Below are 27,531 nucleotides of genomic sequence, written 5' to 3'. Positions count from 1 at the left end.
CCATATAGCACAACATTTAATTTAATAGGCCCCATATAGTCCAACATTTAATGTAATGGGCACCGCACAACCCAACGTATAATGTAATGGGCCCCATGTAAAAGGCTCTGCATAACCCTCCATTTAATACAATGGGCCCCATGTAGCCCTCCAATTAATAAAATGCGTCCCACAAAGAACTCAATTTAATATAATGGAACCTGAATAGCACTCTATTATAATGGGACCCAGAAAGCCTTCTATTTAATATATTGTGCCCCCTATAGCCTTAAATTCAAAATAATTAGCCCCACATAGCTTTTCCTTACCACCGGAGAACACCCTTTTCCCTTGACATGCCACAAGAGCTCACCCGTTTCCCGTTGGCGTGCCACCGGAGCACTCTTGTTGGCGTGCCACCGGAGCACATCCTGTTCCTGTTGGCATGCCATCGAAGCACACCCTTTTCCCATTGGCATACCACCGAAGCACACGATTTCCGGTTGGCGTGCCACCAGAGCACACCCTTTTTTTCAGCTGGCGTGCCACCAAAGCACACCATTTCCCGTTGGCGTGCCACCGAAGAACACCCTTTTACAGTTGGCGTGCCACCAAAGCACACCCTTTTCCAGTTGGCATGCCACCAAAGCACACCCTTTTGCAGTTGGCGTGCCACCGAAGCACACCATTTCCGATTGGCGTGCCACCAGAGCACACCCTTTTCCCGTTGGTGTGCCACCAAAGCACACCATTTCCCGTGGGCCAGCCAGAAGGGCCCAATACTTGGCCTTTTTGCTTACCACCAGTGCACCCATCTTGGGCTGTTTAGCCTGCCTTCAAGATACATTCACTGGCCTTATTGTCTACCACCATGGCATCCATCTTGGGGTTTTTTTTTTACACTGCCACTGCGGTACATGTTCTGGCCCTTTTGCTTAACACTGGGACACCCATCTTGGGCTTTTTAGCCTGACACCGCAGTGAATTCTTTGACTTTTTTATTTGCCTGCAGGGTGCCCATCTTGGCCTTTTTAGCCAGCCCTGCCGACAGTATAATACCTCCCCACACAAAGCCCTACATAGAGTAGAATGGGCTCCATATAGCACATTTAATGTAACAGGCCCCATATAGCCCAACATTTAATGTAATGGGCACCACACAACCCAACATAATGCAATGGGCCCCATATAAAAGGCTCTACATAACCCTCCATTTAATACAATGGGCCCTATGTAGCCCTAAAATTAATATAATGCGGCCCACAAAGAACTCAATTTAATAAAATGGGACCCAGAAAGCCTGCTATTTAATATATTGTGCCCCTATAGCCTTAAATTCAAAATAAATAGCCCCACATAGCTTTCCCTTACCACCGGAGAACACCCTTTTCCCGTTGGCGTGCCACCAGACCACACCCGTTTCCCATTGGCGGACCACCGGAGCACATCCTTTTCTTGTTGGCGTGCCAAGGGAACACATCCTTTTCCCGTTGGGTGTGCCACCGGAGCACACCCTTTTCCCGTTGGCATGCCACCGCAGCACACCCTTATCCAGTTGGCGTGCCACCGAAGCACACCCTTTTCCAGTTGGCGTGCCACTGAAGCACACCCTTTTCCAGTTTTGTGGAGCACATCCTTTTCCAGCTGGGTGTGCCACCGAAGCACACCATTTCCGGTAGGCGTGCCACCAGAGCACACCCTTTTATTGTTGGCGTGCCACCGGAGCACATCCTTTTCCCGCAGGCGTGCCACCGAAGCACACCATTTTCCCGTAGGCGTGCTCCCAAAGCACACCATTTCCTGTTGGCGTGCCACCGGAGCACATCCTTTTCCCGTTGGCGTGCCACCGGACCACACCCTTTTCCCGTTAGCATGCCACCGGAGCACACCCTTTTCCCGTTGGCAGGGCTGCCACTAGGAATTTCGGGGGCCCCATACTGGCAAAATTTTCAGGGCCCCCTTGAGACTCTGCCCAGGCTCCACCCCAGCCCCACCCCTCAAACTGTCGACAGTAAAAACTGCACTTCTCATCAATCACACATTAACAGTTCCCATTACCAGATCACACATCTAGCCAGCAGCTCTTGTTTTGGCCTAAAGATTTTGTAAATCTGCCACCACGACAAGGTAGACTCTTTTGGCCGGGCCCTACTCTACTGTAACCTATTGAACATTTGCTAAAATATCCAATACAATTTAGGTATATTTCTATTTATTTTTCAATTTTTAAAATGACCAATAATCACATCCAAAGGGACTAATACCACCGCACCATCACCATGTCCAGACCACATATTAACACCACATAGTGACCTATAATACCACATACATGGAACAAATACAGCCACACCATGACCAGACCACATATTACCACCACAGAGACAAAATAATAGCACATACAAGGGACAAATACCACCACATCATGTCCCAACCACATATTACCACCACATGATGACCAATAATACCACATACAAGGAACAAATACTGCCACACCATGACCAGACCACATATTACCACCAGTGACAGAATAATAGCACATACAAGGCACAAATACCACAGCACCACGCCCAGACCACATATTACCACCACATGGTGACCAATAATACCACATACAAGGAACTAATACTGCCACACCATGACCAGACCACATATTACCACCAGTAACAGAATAATAGCACACACAAGGAACAAATACCACCGCACCATTCCCAGACCACATATTACCACGACATGGTGACTGAATACTACAATACTGATCATTAATAAAAAAACATAATACTATCACCATAAGTGCCATTATACACAGGAGAGCTGTACTTAGCATGTAGTGTCTGTGTTCAGGTAATACAGTGATCACCGGTGACATTATGCACAGGACCTCCGTATATAGTGCCAGTGTACAGGTAATACAGTGATCACTGGTGACATTGTACAAAGGCACTCTGTATATAGTGTACAGGTAATACAGTGACCACTGGTGACATTATACACAGGAGCTCTGTATATAGTGTCAGTGTACAGATAACACAGTGATCAGTGGAGACATTATACAAAGGCACTCTGTATATAGTGTATAGTGTCAGTGTACAGGTAACACACTGACTCACCAGTGATGTCTCTAGTGAAGTCCTTCATCTTTGTTTTTCATCTTTCATCCAGCACACACTGCCATCACGTCTTCCAGCCAGGGCTTGCCAGGAAATAACAGAATTATCTAGAGCTCCGCTTGCAGAACACATTCCTTATTTTTTTCCCAACTTCTACACTACACCAGATGAAGAAAAAAAGGCGACAGTGTCACTCTGCACAGTAACAGAACCGCCCCCCCCCCATTTAAAACAGTATCGTCAAAAAAAATAAAATAAATACATCATTTTCGTATTTTCTGATGTAAAAATAAACTACTACAAAATACGAAAAATTTCAGTTTTTACACCAGCCCCTTATACACAATATGACAAAGGCCAAGTGTGGCTGATTCTTTTCTTTTTTTTTACTGCCGTGCTTCCCCCCAGAAATGAAAACATTACAAAATTGCAATTTTTTTTTTTTTTTTTTTTTTACAAAACGTTTTCTTTTTTAACACTGAAATAAATGAAAAAAATCTTTGAGGTATGTGACCACGCTCAGGAAGAGCAGCGTTTTGGACGCAGCTCACCTGCACTACATACAAAACACTGCAATCTACTGTACACATTAGAAGCACAATGGATGGGATTTATAGAAATCCCATGCCCAATGTGCTACTACTTAGCGAGGCGTATACTCACCCGCGGTGCGGATTTACGAACATGCAGCTTCCCCCAAAGCCATTCATTAGATGCGGTAAATCCGCACAGTTCACTAAGAACATGCAGCTTTAACTATGTAACTAAATCGCAGCATTTTGGAAGCAGTGAAAATACGCTGCATACGCTGCGTTCAAAACGCTGCTATTTTCTGATAATGGGCACACAGACTGAAATCGCCGTAATAGAACTGCCCTGCAGTATCATGTTGCCCAGCCCTGAAGGCGTTAAAACGTATTTAAAAAAAAAAAAATGATAAAAAGAAATATATTTACTTACTTCATTTTGCCAAACATTAGCATGAACAAAACCCATTACAGGAATTACTTAGAGGATTTTCAGGATCCCAATAAACAATTCCACCTTTTGCTCCAGATCTTCCATTGTTAACAAAGCAGCCATCAGTATGGACATCTGCTGATCTTCCTCTAGAATAGAAAAAAAAAGCCGTCTTGTCACAACAAGTAAGATATTTCAGAGTCAGTTTTACATAATAATCTTATTTTAGGTATTGCAAAAGTATGTTCTCACATTTATTTCTGTAAGGCTAAGATCACATGACCATATTTTTGATCTGAGTGCTTTCTGTGAAAGAAAACGACAACACATGGACAGCGTTCAGGACAATGTTATTTAATGGGGCAATGCAAATGTTTTTTTTTTTTCACAGACTGAATCTGCAAGTGGCAAAAAAAATTGCAGCATGCATTAATTTCTTTCGTGTTTTGCATGAGACTTTTGCACGATGGTTGAGCAAAATATAAAAAATATCACATTTCACACAGGGGCACCATAGGGCATCCAAGGAATGGACACATTGCATTTCTCTATGAAAAAAATGCTGCACTCTATCGTGCTAAAGCAAGTCAATGTGAAATATATGAAATATGAATAGCAATACAGCTTTTCAATACTAGGAAAAAATGAATGAGACGCTTTGCACACAATTTGGCCAAATCACGTCTGCTCATCAACCAACATCAAGGTGGTCTCATAAGGCTGATAGGTCCCTATCTACATGATTACCTCTCTTAGGCCAGGGTCACACTAGCGTAAAATACTGACGAGTGCTACGCGAGAAAACATCGCAAAGCAGTCGGACTACTGTTAATCTATGGGGCAGCTCACATCAAAGTATTTTTTCTCGGGTGTATTCTACGTGCGTGTAAAATCACAGCATGCCCCGATTTTATGCATATATCAGCCGAGCCTCGCCAGTGCAAGCCTATGGGTGCGAGAAAACATCGGACACCACACAGACCATGCGAGTGCTGTCCGATGTATACGCACCGGTGTCCTTTGAAATGCCGTCAATTCATGTGCCGCATACAGTAAAATACTGACAAGTTAGAATAGGATATATACATATACACTGGGTGCAGAATTATTAGGCAAATGAGTATTTTGATCACATCATCCTTTTTATACATGTTGTCCTACTGCAAGCTGTATAGGCTTGAAAGCCAATGATTTGCATCTCTGTAATGAGGAGGGGTGTGGTCTAATGACAACAAAACTCTTTCTAAGGTGTGCTTAACTATTAGGCAACTTCCTTTCCTTTGGCAAAATGGGTCAGGAGAGAGATTTGACGGACTCTGAAAAGTCAAAAATTGTGAGATGTCTTGCAGAGGGATGCAGCAGTCTTGAAATTGCTAAACTTTTGAAGCGTGATCACCGAACAATCAAGCGTTTCATGGCAAATATCCAACAGGGTCGCAAGATGTGTGCTGATAAAAAAAAAAGGCGCAAAATAACTGCCCATAAATTGAGGAAAATCAAGGGTGAAGCTGCCAAAATGCCATTTGCCACCAGTTTTGCCATATTTCAGAGCTGCAACGTTACTGGAGTATCAAAAAGCTCAAGGTGTGCCATACTCAGGGACATGGCCGAGGTAAGGAAGGCTGAAAAACGACCACCTTTCAACAAAAAACATAAGATAAAACATCAAGGTTATGCAGACATCTGCGGGCTGACATTAATAGCCTAGGAAGTGGCCATGGATACTGCCCCCCCCCGGCTAAAAACATCAGCTCTCAGCCGCCTCAGAAAAGGCGCATCTCTAAGATGCACCGATTGTGGCACTTAACCTCGCTCTTCCCACTTGCCCTGTAGCGGTGGCAAGTGGGGTAATAGTTGGGGGGGTTGATGATATCATCAGGTGACATCAAGCCCCAAGGTTAGTAATGGGTTTGCTGAGAGCTGATGTTTTTAGCCGGGGTGGTCAGTATCCATGGCCCCTTCCTAGGCTATTAATATCAGCTCGCAGCTGTCTGCATAGCCTTTGCTGGTTATTAATTATAGGGGGACACCAAGACATTTTGGGGGGGTTTTAACCCCTTTACCCCCAAGGGTGGTTTGCATGTTAATGACCGGACCAATTTTTAAAATTGACCACTATCCCTTTATGAGGTAATAACTCTGGAATGCTTCCATGGATCCCGGTGATTCTGACAGTTTTCTTGCGATATATTGTACTTCACGATAGTGGTAAAATTTCTTTGAAATTACTTGCATCTATTTATGGAAAAAAAACGAAATTTGGCAAAAATTTTGAAAATTTCGCAATTTTCCAACTTTGAGTTTTCATGACCTTAAATCAGAGATATGTCACATAAAATACTTAAGTAACATTTCGCACATGTTTACTTTACATCAGCACAATTTTGGAACCAAAAATTTTTTCTTAGGAAGTTATAAGGGTTAAAAGTTGAACAGCGATTTCTCATTTTTACACCATTTTTTTTTTTTGGGACTGTCTACATCACATTTGAAGCCACTTTGAGGGGTCTATATGATAGAAAATACCCAAAAGTGACACCATTCTAAAAACTGCACCCCTCAAGGTGCTCAAAACCACATTCAAGAAGTTTATTGATCCTTCAGGTGCTTCACAGGATTATTTGGAATGTTTAAAAAATTTTTACTTTAGAATAGATCCAATTTTTTTGTTTAACCCCTTTCTGCCATGAGACGTACTATCCCGTCAATGTGCCCTGGGACTTAATTACCAGGGACGGGATAGTACGTCATGGCATTTAATGCGACATCGTGACTTCAGTCGCGATGATGGCATTAAATTTCCGATGTCCAGGGGTGTGTCGCCGCCCTCCCTTCCTCCCGATCGCTGTGATTGGCTGTTGAAATTGTTGAAATCGAAACAGCCAATCACAGCGCTTCTCATTGTTTCAGCCAATCGGCGCAGCTGAAACAATGATGTGCTAGGCTGGGATCGAGTACCGATGTACTCGATCCTGGATCCGATTACTTGCAACGCTAGGCACCGGCAAAACCCCCCCGGATTGGCGCGATCACATCGATCGCGGCAATCGCAGGGCAGAGCGGCGCTATAGCGCCGCTCAACCCTGCCAGTATCGGTGCTGTATTAGCACCGATCCTAGGCAGGGACCTGATACAGGCCCAGTAGGGCCTGCAGGAGCTGGTTGGCGCGATCGATTAGATCGGCAATCGCGCCAACCACAGGGCACAGCAGCAGTCACTCTGTGACCGCTCTGTGCCCTCCTGGTGACCTGGGCATGACCTGCCTTTGAATCGGAGCTGCGAGCTCCGATCCTAGGTGGTTGCCATGGTCACCAGGCAGTACAGGGATTGGTGGATCGATATTATCATTCGATCCCACCAATGACAGGTCACATCAGCGATGTGACCGCTCTGTGACCTGCCCCTGACCTGCCTGTGACCTGTATGACAGCTCTGCAGGGGGTCCTCACACTAGCTGACGATTCCCTAGAGAGCGGTCATATGTCTGGATCTCCTGGTGTGCTGGGTATTGTGGTGCCACAGCAGCAGTTTAGCAATACCTGCTAAAGAAAGAAGAAAACCCTACAACTGTAAGTATTGCCTGATCCCCGATCCCTGCCCAAACTAGCTTCACCCCCCAAACTAGCTTCATCCCCCCCAATCCCCCTTCCCGCTCTTTTAACCCCCCTCCACCCCTCCTTTGCGCCACCTCCGGGCGCACATTTAGCAGCCGCCGAGCGTTGATTGGTGACGCAGTTCACCAATCAACACTCGTGCTTGCTTTTTTTCCCTAAGCCCCCTTTGCGCCAGCTCCGTATTCGCATCCTACAGCCGCCAAACTTTGATAAGTTGACATAGTTCACTTATCATAGCTTGTGCTTGCTGATTTCCTTTTTTTTTTTCACCCCCTCTTTGCGCCACCTGACTACAAGCATAAGGCCTCTTACACACTTCAGTTTTTTGCATCAGTTCAAATCCGCCAAAAAGGCAGACAAGCGGATCCATTCTCAGACGGATCCTGAAAATGAGGAAATTTAAAGGAACCGCTGGCCGGGAGAGGGAGAGGGAGTTTTTTTTGTCCGGCACCCAGAAAGAATTTCGGGTTAAATTAGTGTCTGGAGGATCCGCCAGAAAAAAAATCTTTGAGGAAGGTGACGGACAGCAACTTTTGGCGGATCCGCAAAAAAAACGGATGCAACGGACGGCAATCCGTCACAATCCGCCAGTTATGGAAGTCAATGGGGAAAAAAACGGATCCTAAAAAGAAAATTGAGGATCCGTTTTTTTCAAAACCTGGCGGATTGTGGCGGATCGTGACTGATTGTAAAAAACTGAAGTGTGAAAGAGGCCTAAGTGCTAATCCCTGTCTGATCTCTCTTCATCCCCACCCTTCCCCCTTCCCTCTTTTTACCCCCTCAATCCCCCTTTGCGTCGCCTCTGTGCACACATTTAGCAGCCCCCTTTGCGCCACTCAGTATTCGCATCCCACAGCCGCCAAACTGTGATAAGTGACATAGTTCACTTATCAAAGCTTGTGCCTGCTGATTTCCTTTTTTTCACCTCCTCTTTGCGCCACCTAACTACAAGTGTAAGTGCTAATACCTGATACCTGTCCGATCTCTCTTCATCCCCCCTTCCCCCACTTTTTACCCCCTCCATCCCCCTTTGCACCGCCTCTGTGCGCACATTTAGCAGCCCCCTTAGCGCCAACGCCTTATTCGCATCGCACAGCTGCCAAACTGTGATAAGTGACAGTTCACTTATCAGAGCTTGTGCCTGCTGATTTCCTTGTTTTCAGCCCCCCTTGCACCACACCTTTACGCACACCCAGCAGCCGCCACTGAACTTTGATAAGTGACGCCGTTCACTTATCAGAGCTAGGGCCTGCTGTTTTAGACTTTTCCTTTCACATTTATTTTTCTCCCCATTTCCTTTTAGCTTTTTCTTTACAGGATAGTGTGCACCAATCACTAGCCCCCCACACCTACACATAGTTGTAAATAAAGTACACCCAAGCATTACTTTCACAAAAAATGTCCCACCCATCGCGTTCGTCCCAACAGCGCTATTCAATGGAGGAGGCATATTCTTACCTTGCCTCCGACACTGATAGCGAGGATGACGATCCGACTTTTCTTTATTTTTCGGATTCTTCATCCTCTTCCCCCTCCTCATCTTCCTCCTCGGGTCCTGCGGAACCGCCACGCAGACGCTCCAGGACAGAAGATGAGGCAGTGCCCACCATGCCCGAAGCTGATTCAGTAGACCCTGTATGGACTTCGCCCCCCCGAAAATTACGAGCCACTGATTCCTGATTTTGTGGCAGAATCAGGAATCAAGTTTGACACCACCGGCCTCACAGAAAAATTTTTTCAAAGTCTTTTTTTTCTCTGAGGATTTTGTTAACCTCATGGTGGAACAAACTAATTTGTACGCTCGTCAATTTTTGGCGGAAAACCCGATTTCAACATATTCCAACTGGTCTCCTGTGGACGCAGTTGAAATGATGCAGTTTTGGGGCCTGGTCCTCCACATGGGGATACTGAAGAAGCCGGATATTCGGTCATGGTCCGGACACGTTTTGAGGCCATCCACAAGTTTCTGCATACCGATAATGCACTGTGTCCCGCACGAGATGACCCCAACTTTGACCGTCTGTTCAAAGTTCGGCCGGTCATTGAACACTTCAACAAAAAGTTTGCTGAAGTGTACGTGCCCCAAAGGATCATCAGCGTGGATGAGTCCTTGGTCCATTTCAAGGGAAGGCTCGGATTCCGTCAATACCTGCCCAGTAAGAGGGCCAGGGACGGAATCAAACTCTACAAACTTTGTGAGAGTACCTCAGGGTACACTCACAGGTTTAGAGTCTACGAAGGAAAGGACACCAGGACTGAACCCCCTGAGTGTCCCCCTGTCCTGGGAGTGAGTGGGAAAATTGTGTGGGATTTAATTCACCCACTGCTGGATAAAGGTTATCACCTCTACACTGATAACTTTTATACCAGCATCCCACTCTACAAATCCCTCTCTGCGCGAGGTACCGCAGCCTACGGTACTGTCCGCAAAAATCAGAGAGGCCTTCCGAAGACGCTACTTGGGCAGATGCTCAGAAAAGGTGAGAGCAGAGCCCAATGTAGCGACCACCTGCTGGTGGTCAAGTACAAGGACAAGAGGGATGTCCATCTCTTGACCACCATACACGGTGATGGCAGCACCCTCTGCACTGTACGGGGTACCTCCACACAGATCAGAAAACCAACCTGTGTAGTGGGGTACAACAAAAACATGGGGGGCGTTGATCTCTCCGATCAATACCTCCAACCGTACAATGCTCTCAGAAAGGCAAGGGCGTGGTACAAAAAGCTGGTCGCGCACATCGTACAAATGGCAATGCTCAACGCATTACTGCTGTCATAATGTGCACACCCCACCAATACGTCGTACCTTCATTTCCAGGAGGTAGTGGTTAAGGCCCTGATGTTTGGCGCTCAGGAAGGAGCGGGTCCCAGTACTTCCAGAACTGAAGGTGCTCGTATCGTACCAGGTCAGCATTTTCCGGGGGTGGTCCCGCCAACTGGTTGAAAAGGTAAGCCGCAAAAAAGGTGCCGAGTGTGTTACAAAAAGGGAATACGCAAGGACACCATTTACCGGTGCGACACCTGCCCCGAAAAACCTGGCCTGTGTATGAAGGATTGCTTCAAATTGTACCACACCTCCATGCACTACTAATTTACATTAGTGTAGTTGGGGGCACATCTAGATTTGTTCTTTGGGGTCCAGTATACAAAATGATGTCTCATGTGGGTTTTTCTCCTGTTTAGGCACATCAGGGGCTCTGCAAACGGAACATGACGCCAGCAGACCCATCAAATTCTGCATTCCAAAACGTCACTACTTCCCTTTCGAGCCCCGACATGTGCCTAAACAGTTTTTTCCCACATGTGTACCAGCGTACTCAGGTCAAATTGGACAACGTCTTTGGGAGTCCAATTTCTCCTGTTACTCTTGGGAAAATTAAAAATTGGGGACTAAAAATAATTTATGTGGAAACAAAATAGGATTTTATATTTTCACGCCTGGGCATTATAATCTTTAGTGAAACACTTGGGGGTTCAAAGTGCTCACCATACATCTAGATAAGTTCCTTAGGGGGTCTAGTTTCCAAAATGGGGTCACTTCTGGGGGGTTTCCACTGTTTAGGTACATCAGGGGCTCTGCAAACGGAACATGACGCCCGCAGACCATTCAATCAAAGTCTGCATTCCAAAACGTCATTGCTTCCCTTTCGAGCCCTGCCGTGTGCCCAAACAGTGTTTCTCCCCCACATATTGGATATCAGCGCACTCAGGACAAATTGGACAACAACTTTTGGGGTCCAATTTCTCCTGATACCCTTGGGAAAATACCAAATTGGTGACTAAACGATCGTGTTTGTGGAAAAAATATGATTTTTTATTTTTACGCCCGGGTGTTATAAACTTCCGTGAAGCCCTTGGGGGTTTCAAAGTGCTCACCACACATCTAGATGAGTTCCTTAGGGGGTCATTTCCAAAATGGGATCACTTGTGGGGGGTTTCCACTGTTTAGGCACATCATAGGCTCTGCAAACGGAACATGGCGTCCGATCTCAATTTCAGCCAATTTTAGGTTGAAAAAGTCAAACGTGCCCTTCCCTTCTGAACCCTGCCATGCGCTAAAACAGTGGTTCCTCCCCACATATGGGGTATCAGCGTACTCAGGACAAATTGGACAACAAATTTTGGGGTCCAATTTCTCCTGTTACCCTTGGGAAAATAAAAAAAATGTTGCTAAAATATCATTTTTGTGACTAAAAAGTTAAATGTTAATTTTTTCCTTCCACGTTGCTTCTGCTCCTGTGAAACACCTGAAGGGTTAATAATCTTCTTGAATGTAGTTTTGAGTAGCTTGAGGGGTGCAGTTTTTAGAATGGTGTCACTTTTGGGTATTTTCTGCAATATAGACCACTCAAACTGACTTTGAATGTGAGGTGGTCCCTAAAAAAAAATGGTTTTGTAAATTTTGTTGTAAAAATGAGAAGTCGCTGGTCAACTTTTAACCCTTATAACTTCCTAATAAAAAAAAAAATTTTGTTTCCAAAATTGTGCTGATGTAACGTAGACATGTGGGAAATATTATTTAGTAATTACTTTGTGTCACATATTTCTCTATTTTAAGGGCATAAAAATTCAAAGTTGGAAAATTGCAAGTTATATGAATGAAATTTTACCACTAACATGAAGTACAATATGTCACGAGAAAACAATCTCAGAATCGCCTAGATCCGTTGAAGTGTTCCAGAGTTATGACCTCATAAAGGGACAGTGGTCAGAATTGTAAAAAATGGCCCGTTCATTAACGTGCAAACCACTCTTGGGGCTTAAGGGGTTAATTAAGGGTAACAGGAGAAGTTGGACCCCACAGGTTGCTGTGCAATTTGTCCTGAGTACGCTGATACCCCACATGTGGGGGTAAACCAGTGTTTGCGCACACGGCAGAGCTCGGAAGGGAAGTAGCGCTGTTTTACTTTTTCAACGCAAAATTGGCTGGAATTAAGATCAGACTCCATGTCGCGTTTGGAGAGCCCCTGATGTGCCTAAACAGTGGAAATTCCCCATAAGTGACACTATTTTAGAAACTGGACCCCCCTAAGGAACCTATCTAAATGTGTGGTGAGCACTTTGAACCCCCAAGTACTTCACAGACGTTTATAACGTAGAGCCATAAAAATAAAGTCATAAAAATGATCTTTTCGCCCCCAATATTTTATTTTCCCAAGGGTAACAGAAGAAACTGGACCCCAAGAGTTATTGTGCAATTTGTCCTGAGTACACGGATACCCCATATGTGGGGGAAAACCATTGTTTTGGGCACATGGCAGAGCTCAGAAGGAAAGGAGCGCCAGATTTTACTGTTAGGCTAAGTGCACACGTACCGGAACTCTCGCGGAAATTACCTAGAGAATTCCGGAATTCCATTCCGCGGGAAAAATCGCATTTTAAAGTCCCGCGATTTTCCCGCGGAAAAACTAGCATTTTGCAAGCGTATTTAGCTTGCAGAATGCTAGCGTTTTCCAAGCGATCTGTAGCATCGCTTGGAGAACTGATTGACAGGTTGGTCACACTCCTCAAACATAGTGTTTGACGAGTGTGACCAACTTTTTACTACTGAGGCCGCCTATGCGGCATCAGTAGTAAAAGATAGAATGTAAAAAAAAATAAAAAATGGTGTTATTCTCACCTTCCGACGTCCCGCGCATCCGTTCCCAGTAATCCTTTGCGAAAATGCCCGCGATGGCGTCCGTTCTCGCGGGATCGCGATGTCTCGCTGTAATTCGCGATGACGTCGCGCAAATGACCACAAGACTTCACGATCCCGCGAGAACGGACGCCATCGCGGGCATTTTCTCAAAGGATTACTGGGACCGGGCGCGTGGAGAGAGGCGGGAATGCTGCGCGGGATGTCGGGTGAGAATAACAATATTTTTTAAATTCTATTTTTTACAGGGATATAGTACCCAAAGCCCGGAGGACAATCTCCACAGCCACATGCGGGAAGTAAGCGGAACAATGCATTCCTATGGGTGCGGGATCGCCGCGATTCCGCAAATTAATGAGCATGCTGCGTTTTTTACCGCAAAGCGATTCTGCCGCGGTAAAAACCGCAGCATTAGCACAGCATTGTGGAATCCCATAGGAATGCATGGATGCTTATTTTTCGCGTTTTCACGGCAAAATCGCGCGGTTAAAACCGCCACGGAAACGCGAAAAATACGCCACGTGTGAACTCAGCCTTATGGTTTGCAGGTGCCATGACGCACTGAAAGAGCCCATGAGGTGCCAAAACAACCGAACCCCCCATAAGTGACCCCATTTTACGAACTACACCTTTCAATGAATTCATCTAGGGATGCAGTGATCATATTGACACCATGGGTGTGTCACAGAATTTTATACCATTGGGCAGCCATGCGGAGAAACTTGGGAGGGACGGAGCGCTATTTGCCTATTCAAGTGAATGGGTCTGTGTACATGTCAGTGTGTTTCCACAGACCGTGTGTCCATGGGCAAAACACACTGACATGTCTGTTCTTTTATGTCAGCACAGGCCACAAAACATCCAGCACACGTGTATACACATAACACATGGATGTCATCCATGTGACACGCACTGGAGCCGGGGAAAAAGCGTTACAGTAAGTGCTGTTCCCCGGCACCGGGTGCTGAACACGGCTCTCATCATTATCCCTTGCTTATGCCGATCACCGGCAGAGCAGGAGAGAATGATGAGAGCGAACAGCGCTTACTCTAAAGGGGGTTTTACACATAGCGATATCGCTAGCGATATCGCTATAACGTCACCGATTTTGTGACGTTATAGCGATATCGCTATGTGTGATACTTACCTCCAACCGGCTCCCCCGCTGTCCATCGCTGATCGCGCGAGAATGTCCGGCTCCATTTCTCGTCGGGCGCTTCCTGCTGTGACGACAAGCGCGACGCCTTGAGGCGGGCGGGAGGACGTCTTCATCGCTGTGTGTGAAAGGTGAGTATCGTGCGTTGCATCGCTGTGAGGTCTGCCTGTGTAACAGCTCACTAGCGATCATTTAGCGATGCACCAGCGATCCTGACCGGGTCGTATCGTTGTCGGGATCGCTGGTGCATCGCTAAATGTAAAAGGGCCTTAAGGCTTCTTCCCTGACAACCGTCCTCGTAGCACTGATGCGGCATACGCATGCCACACGTGACAGAAGTATTACACACACGGACACTAATATCTCTGGAAATATCAGGACGTGTGAAAGAGGCGTTATAGCGGGTTTTTCTGTTTGGCTTCTGTCACACACTAAAAGACGCTTTTTATTGCAAAAAATAGTTTTTGCATCACCATATATTGAGAGCTATAATTTTTCCATATTTTGGTCCGCAGAGTCATGTGAGGTCTTGTTTTTTGCAGGACGAGTTGACGTTTTTATTGGTACCATTTTCGGGCACATGACATTTTTTGATCGCTTTTCATTCTGATTTTCGGGAGGCAGAATGAACAAAAACCAGCAATTCATGAATTTCTTTTTTTTTTGAGGGGGGGGGGTTATTTTGTGAAATAATCATGATTTTTTTTTAAAAATTTAATCTATCTATATTATCTAACATATATATATACACACACACACACATTATATATATATATATATACATATATACATACACACACATACATACACAGCTCTTGTAAAAAATTAAGAGACCTCTGCAAAATTTTCAGTTTGTCTGATTTTTCTCTTTATAGGTATATTTTTGAGTAAAATGTAAATTGCTCTTTCAATCTATAAACTACTGACAAAAAACGAATAAGACGTTTTGCACAATTTGGCCAAATCATGTCTGCCAATCGACCAACGTCGAGGTGGTCTCATAAGACTAATGTGTCACTCCCTATCTATATGATTACATCTCTTAGGCCGGGGTCACACTTGCGAGTGTGATGCGAGAAACTCGCGCGAGTCTCTCACATCAATACCCGGCACTGCTGCTGGCACTTAGGAGTGTGCAGCTGCATATTCTGTGCAGCCGCAGACTCTGGTCCCGAGTGCCGGCGGCAGTGCTGGGTATTGATGCGAGAGACTTGCATGAGTTTCCCGCATCACACTCGCAAGTGTGACTCCGGCCTTAGGCTGATGTCTGAATTCCTAGGTGAATGTGACACCTCTCTCAGTAATGACTGCATTTATGAGTAGGTAGGAACCTGCTGTAATTAAAATCACCACATCAGCCCAAGGCCGGGGTCACACTTACCGTATGAAAAATCGGTCCGAGTCCCCCTACTGAGAGTCGCAGGAGTGTAATGTGAGTATCATGCGAATACAATCCGATTTCTCACACCTAGCATCTGATTTACATCCGAATGCATTGCGATTGTAATGCGATTTTAACATGAGCTTTCACATACAGCAATTCTGTCATTACACATCATTTTCAAACAAAATATTCCTCAAAACACACAGATATATATTATAAATACACACACACATATTATATATATACACACACACACACACTTCTCTGGCAAAAATGTGCAGTGCGCAGGTGCCGGGAAAGATCACAGAGTCATTGCCAACTCATGCAGATCTTGCACATGTGCGCCACTCATTTCGCCAGCATCACTGCGGATCTCTAGCTGAGTGTAGGCTTTTAGGCTTCAGATGCACACTGCACATGACTGGAACTTCAGAAGATGCCTTCTTCTGGTCATTCACAATACGATTCTGAAACCGGGAAGCATATACCCAGCTACAGAGGTGCAGCCTAAATGAGCGGCACGCATATGAAAGATTTGCATGGGCTGGTGATGACGCTAGCTCATGATACCATGGAGAAAGGGATAACTAGTCTGGGGAAATTAATGCCTCATCGACTAGTCAAAGCCCTAATTAGGATAAGAAATGGAGACATTATGTTTTTTTAAAACATTTATTTAACTGAACAACGTTATACAGGGCTGGTTAGGTAGGGAATTTACTCATACATGGGTGAATTCTTCTGAGTTGGAGAGCATGGATATGGAGGGCAAAGATATGTTCACTCAGGTAGTAATTAGTGCAGATTTTACATCCAGAAGTAGTTGCATAATACAATACTAGCATTGAGAATGAGATGTTACAAAATCTCTTCCAAAAGCCAGTGAGAAAATCCACAGTCAGGGCTGTGGAGTCCGTAACCAAACCACAGACAACTCAATTTGCCAGACTCCCAACCCCAAAGCATTGCCTCACTACTGAGCCTGTACATAAAGGACAGCCACAGATTCATCTCAGCTAAAAGCCCAGGTCCTTAGATCAGGAACAGAACAGACATTTATCGGACGTTTCATAACTCCACAGCACTGGTCACTACTGAGCCTATACATAAAGTGCAGCACATATTCATCTCCACTAAAAGCCCAGATCCTTAGATCAGGAACAGAACAGACATTTATAGGACGTTTCATAACTCCACAGCACTGGTCACTACTGAGCCTATACATAAAGTGCAGCACAGATCACCTCCACTAAAAGCCCAGATCCTTAGATCAGGAACAGAACAGACATTTATAGGACGTTTCATAACTCCACAGCACTGGTCACTACTGATCCTATACATAAAGTGCAGCACATATTCATCTCCACTAAAAGCCCAGATCCTTAGATCAGGAACAGAACAGACATTTATAGGACGTTTCATAACTCCACAGCACTGGTCACTACTGAGCCTATACATAAAGTGCAGCACAGATTCATCTCCACTAAAAGCCCAGATCCTTAGATCAGGAACAGAACAGACATTTATAGGACATTTCATACCTCTGACCCCACAGCACTGGTCACTACTGAGCCTGTACATAAAGTGCAGCACAGATTCATCTCAACTAAAAGCCTTAGATCAGGAAAAGAACATTTAATATCTTTCCCAAATTCTTATGAAACATTTACAGCACAACTCAACTTGTTATGTATTTTAGGAGTCTGTTCCTTTTACAACCAACTCCAACTCCACAAAAATGGACACAGACTAGTCCACAGCCTTGTGACCGCAGGTCAAATTGAACAATGCTGAGGATTTGATATCTGCAGCCTATTAATTTCTGTATGGTTAGTAATTAATCTGTGGTTACAGTAACGTACTGGAAATGGCCATGATTTGTAAACTTGTAGTAGGTCGGAGTCACACTACTGTACAACACGGCCAAGTGCTATGCGAGAAAACATCGCATAGCTCTCAGCCCAGTGTAACTCTAGGGAAAGCTCAGATCTGCAATTATTTTCGCATGCTATATCGGCATGCGAGAACAATCGCAGCATGACTCGGCTCACTCATACACAAGTCTATGGGTGTGAGTGACAATGCACAGCACCCTGATATCACCCGAGTGCAGTGCGATATACGCCGACAGCAGAGATGGAGAAATTAATTTCTCCGCCTCCTCCGAAGCTGTGCTCCAATCCTCTCTGTGCGAGAGGATCAGAGCACAATAGCATTGATACTCGCTCGGCTCCTGCTCTGGTGTGAGCCAAGGGTCATTAGCATATTGCACACAGCATCACTAACATGTTTCTCTCAAGCAAAATGTCCCAGTATTTATTGCAAAAATCACTTTTCATACTTTAAGGCCGGGGTCACACTGGCGAGGAATTCGGCCGAGAGGCGCTAAAAGCACGCATTAGACACGGACCAATGATTCTCTATGGGGTCCCTCGCACCAGCCGTATATTTCTCATCCGTATTCTACGCTCCGTGCCAATCGCAGCATGCTGCGTTTGTCAGCTTACTACGCCCGTAGTACGCCAACGCAAGTCTATGGGTGCGCAAAAAATACGGATTACACACGGACCACACATGTGACTTGCGAGAAATACGCACCCGGTGTCTTTTAGCAAAGCCGGCAATTCAGTGCGCTATACAGTAAACTCACCCTGACAGGTTTAATAAAGAAACGAAAGAATAGATATAGACACATAGAATACATATACTGTATATATATTTATATATATGCATTCTATGTGTCTATATCTATTCTTTGGTTTCTGTTAGAAACCCTGTCATAGGGTTCCATTATATGACCATTTTGCAAGCCTGCGAGAAAATCTCACCATACGGATGCAGACATGCGCAAAATACACGACCACACCTTGATTACGGATGACATACGGAGCACTGTTTAGGGGCCATTCATCCGTATTACGCATGTAAAATACTGACCGTATTCGGTTAGTGTGACCCCGGCCTTATAGAGGTGGGCAGACGCCTGGATGTAAGGGTCCAGCTGAATAGTTATAAAAAGTTCGGGTTCAGGTACCAGAACTGTACTAGGACCCACTCACTTGAATCGGGGACCCAGGTGTGAAAAACTTGTTCCATCATTCCTAAGACGACTCATGGCTGTACTAGCTCAAAAGGGTGCTTCTACTCAATGCTGAGCAAAGGGTCTGAATACTTATGAACATGTGATATTTCAGCTTTTCTTTTTAATAAATTTGCAAAAATTTCTACATTTGTTTTTTTTCAGTCAAGATGGGGTGCAGACACATTAATGAGAAAAAATGAACTTTTTTGAATTTACCAAATGGTTGAAATGAAACAAAGAGTGAAAAGTTTAAAGGGGTCTGGATACTTTCCGTACCCACTGTATCTTTAACCTTTAGGGTATGTGCACACGCTGCGGATTCTGCTGCGTTTCCGCAGCATTTTTGGCTCTGCAGAAACGCAGCAGATTTTGCTGCGTTGTACAGTACCTTTATTTCCTATGGAAATAAAAAAAAGCTGTGCACATGCTGCGTTTTTTTCCGCGCGGTTTTGCTGCGTTTTACAATCCGCAGCATGTCAATTGTTTGGTGCAGGAACGCTGCGGTTTTACACCTCATCCATTATGAGGTGTAAAACCGCAGGGCAAAACCGCAGAAAAAACGCAGATAAACCGCAGCACTTTGTCCTGCGGATTTCCTGCGGTTTTCTCTACAAAATCCGCAGAGACTAAAAACTACGTGTGCACATACCCTTATACCGTATTTCTTACTGCTGCGATCATCTGATCTCTTCTACTTTATATAGTAAAATACAAATGCATGTTCACACACAGGAAATTACACATGCACGCGCATACACATGAAAATACACATAATAATAAATTTTATTTTTATAGCGCCGACATATTCCGCAGCACTTTACATTTCAGAGGGGATTTGTACAGACAATAGACATTACAGCATAACAATAATCACATACAGTAGATTATAACAAAAACCAAGAGGAAAGAGGGCCCTGCTCGCAAGCTTACAGTCTATGAGGAAAGAGGGAGACACGAAAGGTGGGTGGTAACAGTTACCCTGATTGTATGAACCAGTCATAATGTTAAGTGTGTAACAGTACAGACACAGAGGGCTAATGGAGGCATAAAGCATGTGGGAACATGATGCGGGGGACCTGGTTATGGTAAAACTTTTGGCTGTGCCACACAGGGATAGATTAGGTTAATGTGTTGGGGTGGTAGGCCAGTCTGAATAAATGCGTTTTCAGGACACGCTTAAAATTGTGGGGATTGGGGACTAATCGTATTGACCTGGGAAGTGCATACACATGTACGCTCCCACAGAAAAATACACATACACGCTCACACACAGGAAAAATACACATACACGTTCACACACAGGAAAATACACAAGCACGATTATACAGGAAAATACACATGCATGTTCACATACCAAAATACACATGTATGCTCACATGCAGGTTCACACAGGAAAATACAAATGCACACTCACACAGGAAAATACACCTGCATGCTCACACACAGGAAGATACATATACATGCTCGCTCACACAAACAGAAAAATACACATGCACGCACACACACACAGGATAAGACACATGCAGCTCACACACAGGATAATACACATGCACGATCAAACACACAGGAAAATACAAATGCGTACTCAAACACAGTGTGCACAGAGCACAACAGTGTGATGATCTCTCTGCTGTGCTCTGAACAGGTCGGTGAGGAGAGGCACTGCAGACACTCACCCCAGACGGACCTCCCCTCCCTGGCATCTTCTTCCCCATGCAGGTCCTGTCATCGCACTGTCCAGTGCGTGCGATGACGAGAAAATGAAGCCCACAGCTTACGCTCCGAGGTACAACAAAATGGCCGCAATCTCCTCCCACAGCTGTGACCTGGACAGCCCAGGGCGCATGCCTAGATCACAGCTAATCAGCAGGTGAAGCGGCCTCAATGCTAGAGATGTAGTCGCTGTTCGACCGCAGGCTCTTTTATGCCCGTGGCTGCCGTAAGTGAGGTGTGCAAGCGTCATGGTTAGACACCCCCACTAATTAAAATGTCAGCTAAATAGAAAAAATATAAATTAGTTTTGTATTAAAAATTGATTATACAGTCATATGTTAAAGTTTGGGCACCCCTATTAATGTTAACCTTAATTCTTTGTAACAATTTTGTTTTTTGCAATAGCTATTTCAGTTTCATATATCTAATAACTGATGGACTCAGTTATATTTCTGGATTCAAATGAGGTTTATTGTACTAACAGAAAATGTGCAATCTGCATTTAAACAAAATTTTAAAAATTAAAATCATGGCACCTTCCCGCATGTGTAAAAAAGGTAAATACGCATCTGCTAGTTTGCATAAAAGGTGCGGACGTTATGCAGCGTCAAAACCACAGCAGATCCTGAACGTGGGAATGTACCCTAATGCAGTGACATTGAGTACCGCGACAAGCAGAAGTCAATGGCTATGTGCACACGATGCGTTTTCGCGTTTTTTTAACATTTTACTGACCTGCGTCGGTCTGCGCACGGCCGCCGCTAAGCTCCGCCCCCTGGCCGCTCCGACTATGGGCACATGACACTGCATGCGACCTGTGTACCCCATTTTTAGCAGTGGGTACGCAGGCCGTGCGCAGGTATGCGTTTGTCGGCGCATGCGTCCTTTTAACGGTGCGCCGAGCGCACCAAAATGCAACACTGTGCGTTTGGCGCAGGTAGGGTACGCAGGTCGCATGCAGCGTTATGCGCCCATAGGCGGAGCGGCGGGGGCGGAGCTTAGCGGCGGCCGTGCACAGACCGACGCAGGTCAGTGAAACGCTAGCATGAAACTAGCCTAAATGGTCCAAAAACGCAATGGAATACTTATTGCAAGGTAATTCAATGACAATCCTGAAGTGTTGTGCACATGATCAGGAAATTTCTGTCCGTATTTGCTGCGTTTTATTTTCCGCAGCATGTCAATTCTTTTTGCGTTTCTACAGTGTGTTTTTGACTCATTGACTTCAATTGAGTCAGTCAAATCTGCAGCAAAAATACAGCTGTAAAAAGATTTGCATCTTTGCTGCATTTTTACTGCTTAGGCCTGTTTCACACATCAGTTTTTTCGAATCAGTCAAGATCCGCCGTTTTCCCAAAAAAAAAAGGATCCGCATGCGCGGTCGAAAATGGCGGACACGACGCACAAAAAAGTTACATGTAACGTTTTTGTGTGCGTCGCGGCCGCCAAAACACGACGCATCCGTCGCACGATGGATGCGACGTGTGGCCATACGTCGCAATGCGTCGCTAATGCAAGTCTATGGAGAAAAAACGCATCCTGCGGACAACTTTGCAGGATGCGTTTTTTCTCCAAAACGGCGCATTGCGACGTACGTCACACGACGCTAGTGTGAAAGTTGCCTTAGATAAAAGAGAACCTAGAAATGTTTGGTGTCTATGAACTTGTAATGACCTGGAGAATCATAACGGCAGGTCAGTTTTAGCATTTAGTGAACCTAGCATAAAAGCCAAACAAAAAACAAGAGTGGGAATTCACTTTTTTTGCAATTTCACTGCACTTGGAATTTTTTTTCCCATTTTTCTAGTAAAGAACAAATTGTGTCGTTCAAAAGTACAACTCGTCGTGCACATAGCGCAAGTCAGCCTTTTTGTGACTTTCCTCTTGTGGTATCCTTGGGGTTGTAATGCGACCGCCATTCACCTGAATTACACTGTGATGCACCATAGTAACAGCACATAGTGATCTTTGCCATGGGACACGTGTCGCGGCTAAAGTCAGTGTAGCCCAGGTCTTACAAGGTCAGGCACCCTAACAAAACATGCAACTGTCAAACTCCTTGCATACTAAGGCCTGTTCCACACTTCAGTCTTTTGGAATCAGTCTCAATCCGTCAAATTGTGAAAAAAACGGATCCACTGCTGATTGCAAAAAACTGATGCACCAGATCAGTCTTTTTTACGGATTTGTTGCAGCATCCGTCACTGGATTCCGCCATGTGACGGACGGCGACGGATCCGTCGCCAATAGGCATCCATTTTACCAGACAACGGACGGCGACGAATCCATCACCGTCCGTCTTTTCTGCACAGACAAAAAACGTTCTTCTGGACGTTTTTTCCGGCCGATGGACAGGTATTTTATGACGGATCCGTCGCACGGCGGACAAAACGGAAGGCCATCCGGCACAATCCGTCGCTAATACAAGTCTATGGGGAAAAAGACAGATCCGCCAGGCAAATCCGTCGGATCCGTTTTTTTCCGCTGACGGATTTTGACTGACGCTAGAAAACTTAACTGTGAAACAGGCCTAATCCATAAAAAATAAAATTACAACATTGTTACTGCAGTAATCGTACAGATCTGGAGAATCCTGTTTCCATGTTTTCGTTATCACACTATACTCTATAAAACAAAATTTAAAAAAATGATGGCAGAATAATTTTTTCACACCACTTGAGACATTTTTCCCCCGTTTTTCATTACATTATATGGTAAAATAGATGGTGTGATTCAAAGTACAACTGGTGCTGCGCAATAACTAGCTCTAGTATGGCTATGTCGGAAAATAAAACAAAATAAGACTCTTGGAAGAGAAGGAAAAAGCGGAAGCGCAAACAATTAATCAATCACCGGGTCAGAAAAGGGGTTACATGCTACATCTAAACACTCATCAAAATCCTGTCAGGTTAAAGTGACCTAAAAGGCTTTCCACTATTTCCAGCTGCAGTGAACTCTGCGCAGGGGCCGACAAGGAGATAGACAAGGATGAGAGAGAGATTTTAGCGGCTCCCGGGACGGTAGTTAAGGGTTAAAATGCTTCCCAGAGTGAAAAAAGCAGACCGTCACTGCAAATAAAACTTTGCAGGGTTCCTCTCATCCGCCCGGGAGGCGCTAAAATCTTGGCGGGTCCGTACAATAACGTGTGACGGACGACCGTCAGTCAAGATCCGCCAATAATGTAAGTCTATGGGTGTAAAAAACGGATCTGCCCCTTTTTTGGCGGATTCGTTTTTTAAAAATTGGCGGATCTTGACTGACGGGAAAAAACAGATGTGTGAAACAGGTCTTACAGTAACTGTTCTACTAATGCAGTACTAAGTTTAGCTTGCGCTATTTGCCAAGACGGTTGTATATTAATTTCCACCTCTTTATATGGATACCCTTTGCGAGTGCAATACATAAAGCCTGTCATTAGGCATGAAACTACTGAACATTAGGTCCATGCTATTTATTTCGCTACTTCTACAATTCAACGGATTTGCTGCTTATTTCTTTATATAGAAATATCATGAGCAGTGCCGCTAATCTTTATATAGAAATATCACGAGCGGTGCCGCTAATCCTTATATAGAAATATCACGAGCGGTGCCGCTAATCTTTATATAGAAATATCACGAGCGGTGCCGCTAATCTTTATATAGAAATATCACGAGCGGTGCCGCTAATCTTTATATAGAAATATCACGAGCGGTGCCGCTAATCTTTATATAGAAATATCACGAGCGGTGCCGCTAATCTTTATATAGAAATATCACGAGCGGTGCCGCTAATCATTATATAGAAATATGACGAGCGGTGCCGCTAATCTTTATATAGAAATATCACGAGCGGTGCCGCTAATCTTTATATAGAAATATCACGAGCGGTGCCGCTAATCTTTATATAGAAATATCACGAGCGGTGCCGCTAATCTTTATATAGAAATATCACGAGCGGTGCCGCTAATCTTTATATAGAAATATCACGAGCGGTGCCGCTAATCTTTATATAGAAATATCACGAGCGGTGCCGCTAATCTTTATATAGAAATATCACGAGCGGTGCCGCTAATCTTTATATAGAAATATCACGAGCGGTGCCGCTAATCTTTATATAGAAATATCACGAGCGGTGCCGCTAATCTTTATATAGAAATATCACGAGCGGTGCCGCTAATCTTTATATAGAAATATCACGAGCGGTGCCGCTAATCTTTATATAGAAATATCACGAGCGGTGCCGCTAATCTTTATATAGAAATATCACGAGCGGTGCCGCTAATCTTTATATAGAAATATCACGAGCGGTGCCGCTAATCTTTATATAGAAATATCACGAGCGGTGCCGCTAATCTTTATATAGAAATATCACGAGCGGTGCCGCTAATCTTTATATAGAAATATCACGAGCGGTGCCGCTAATCTTTATATAGAAATATCACGAGCGGTGCCGCTAATCTTTATATAGAAATATCACGAGCGGTGCCGCTAATCTTTATATAGAAATATCACGAGCGGTGCCGCTAATCTTTATATAGAAATATCACGAGCGGTGCCGCTAATCTTTATATAGAAATATCACGAGCGGTGCCGCTAATCTTTATATAGAAATATCACGAGCGGTGCCGCTAATCTTTATATAGAAATATCACGAGCGGTGCCGCTAATCTTTATATAGAAATATCACGAGCGGTGCCGCTAATCTTTATATAGAAATATCACGAGCGGTGCCGCTAATCTTTATATAGAAATATCACGAGCGGTGCCGCTAATCTTTATATAGAAATATCACGAGCGGTGCCGCTAATCTTTATATAGAAATATCACGAGCGGTGCCGCTAATCTTTATATAGAAATATCACGAGCGGTGCCGCTAATCTTTATATAGAAATATCACGAGCGGTGCCGCTAATCCTTATATAGAAATATCACGAGCGGTGCCGCTAATCTTTATATAGAAATATCCCGAGCGGTGCCGCTAATCTTTATACAGAAATATCACGAGCGGTGCCGCTAATCCTTATATAGAAATATCACGAGCGGTGCCGCTAATCTTTATATAGAAATATCACGAGCGGTGCCGCTAATCTTTATATAGAAATATCACGAGCGGTGCCGCTAATCTTTATATAGAAATATCACGAGCGGTGCCGCTAATCCTTATATAGAAATATCACGAGCGGTGCCGCTAATCTTTATATAGAAATATCACGAGCGGTGCCGCTAATCCTTATATAGAAATATCACGAGCGGTGCCGCTAATCTTTATATAGAAATATCACGAGCGGTGCCGCTAATCTTTATATAGAAATATCACGAGCGGTGCCGCTAATCTTTATATAGAAATATCACGAGCGGTGCCGCTAATCTTTATATAGAAATATCACGAGCGGTGCCGCTAATCTTTATATAGAAATATCACGAGCGGTGCCGCTAATCTTTATATAGAAATATCACGAGCGGTGCCGCTAATCTTTATATAGAAATATCACGAGCGGTGCCGCTAATCTTTATATAGAAATATCACGAGCGGTGCCGCTAATCTTTATATAGAAATATCACGAGCGGTGCCGCTAATCTTTATATAGAAATATCACGAGCGGTGCCGCTAATCTTTATATAGAAATATCACGAGCGGTGCCGCTAATCTTTATATAGAAATATCACGAGCGGTGCCGCTAATCTTTATATAGAAATATCACGAGCGGTGCCGCTAATCTTTATATAGAAATATCACGAGCTGTGCCGCTAATCTTTATATAGAAATATCACGAGCTGTGCCGCTAATCTTTATATAGAAATATCACGAGCGGTGCCGCTAATCTTTATATAGAAATATCACGAGCGGTGCCGCTAATCCTTATATAGAAATATCACGAGCGGTGCCGCTAATCTTTATATAGAAATATCACGAGCGGTGCCGCTAATCTTTATATAGAAATATCACGAGCGGTGCCGCTAATCTTTATATAGAAATATCACGAGCTGTGCCGCTAATCTTTATATAGAAATATCACGAGCTGTGCCGCTAATCTTTATATAGAAATATCACGAGCGGTGCCGCTAATCTTTATATAGAAATATCACGAGCGGTGCCGCTAATCTTTATATAGAAATATCACGAGCGGTGCCGCTAATCTTTATATAGAAATATCACGAGCTGTGCCGCTAATCTTTATATAGAAATATCACGAGCTGTGCCGCTAATCTTTATATAGAAATATCACGAGCGGTGCCGCTAATCTTTATATAGAAATATCACGAGCGGTGCCGCTAATCCTTATATAGAAATATCACGAGCGGTGCCGCTAATCTTTATATAGAAATATCACGAGCGGTGCCGCTAATCTTTATATAGAAATATCACGAGCGGTGCCGCTAATCTTTATATAGAAATATCACGAGCGGTGCCGCTAATCCTTATATAGAAATATCACGAGCGGTGCCGCTAATCTTTATATAGAAATATCACGAGCGGTGCCGCTAATCTTTATATAGAAATATCACGAGCGGTGCCGCTAATCTTTATATAGAAATATCACGAGCGGTGCCGCTAATCTTTATATAGAAATATCACGAGCGGTGCCGCTAATCTTTATATAGAAATATCACGAGCGGTGCCGCTAATCTTTATATAGAAATATCACGAGCGGTGCCGCTAATCTTTATATAGAAATATCACGAGCGGTGCCGCTAATCTTTATATAGAAATATCACGAGCAGTGCCGCCTAGCAGTGACCACGTTTCCCGCCTACCAGTGACCGCGCTTCCGCCAATTTGTGACCACTAGCTTCTGTGCGTAGGCGTAGTACGTCTCACGTTTTCCCGCCGAAATTGCCCGCAGTCTATGTCGCCTGCTCCAGCAGAACTGCGCAGTTATAAACATCGGCATGACAGATTCTATCGCGCAGTT

General features: G+C 44.4%; 1 long non-coding RNA gene across 1 annotated transcript; it reads right to left on the bottom strand.

Moving 5' to 3' along the window:
• Positions 1-920: 920 nt before the first annotated feature.
• On the bottom strand, positions 921-27,527 carry LOC141087501 (uncharacterized). The gene is made up of 3 exons (XR_012231679.1): positions 27,374-27,527; positions 4,047-4,195; positions 921-3,244 (listed from the first exon to the last, which is right to left on the bottom strand). It is a non-coding gene; the product is annotated as an uncharacterized lncRNA (long non-coding RNA).
• Between the last annotated feature and the right edge of the window lie 4 nt (positions 27,528-27,531).

The sequence above is a fragment of the Dendrobates tinctorius genome, unplaced genomic scaffold, assembly GCF_039654945.1.
Source record: "Dendrobates tinctorius isolate UK_male_01 unplaced genomic scaffold, ASM3965494v1 ptg000034l, whole genome shotgun sequence".
Taxonomy (NCBI): Eukaryota; Metazoa; Chordata; class Amphibia; order Anura; family Dendrobatidae; genus Dendrobates; species Dendrobates tinctorius.
The sequence above is the reverse complement of the archived record's forward strand: the minus strand, read 5'-3'. Positions and strand labels throughout refer to the sequence as shown.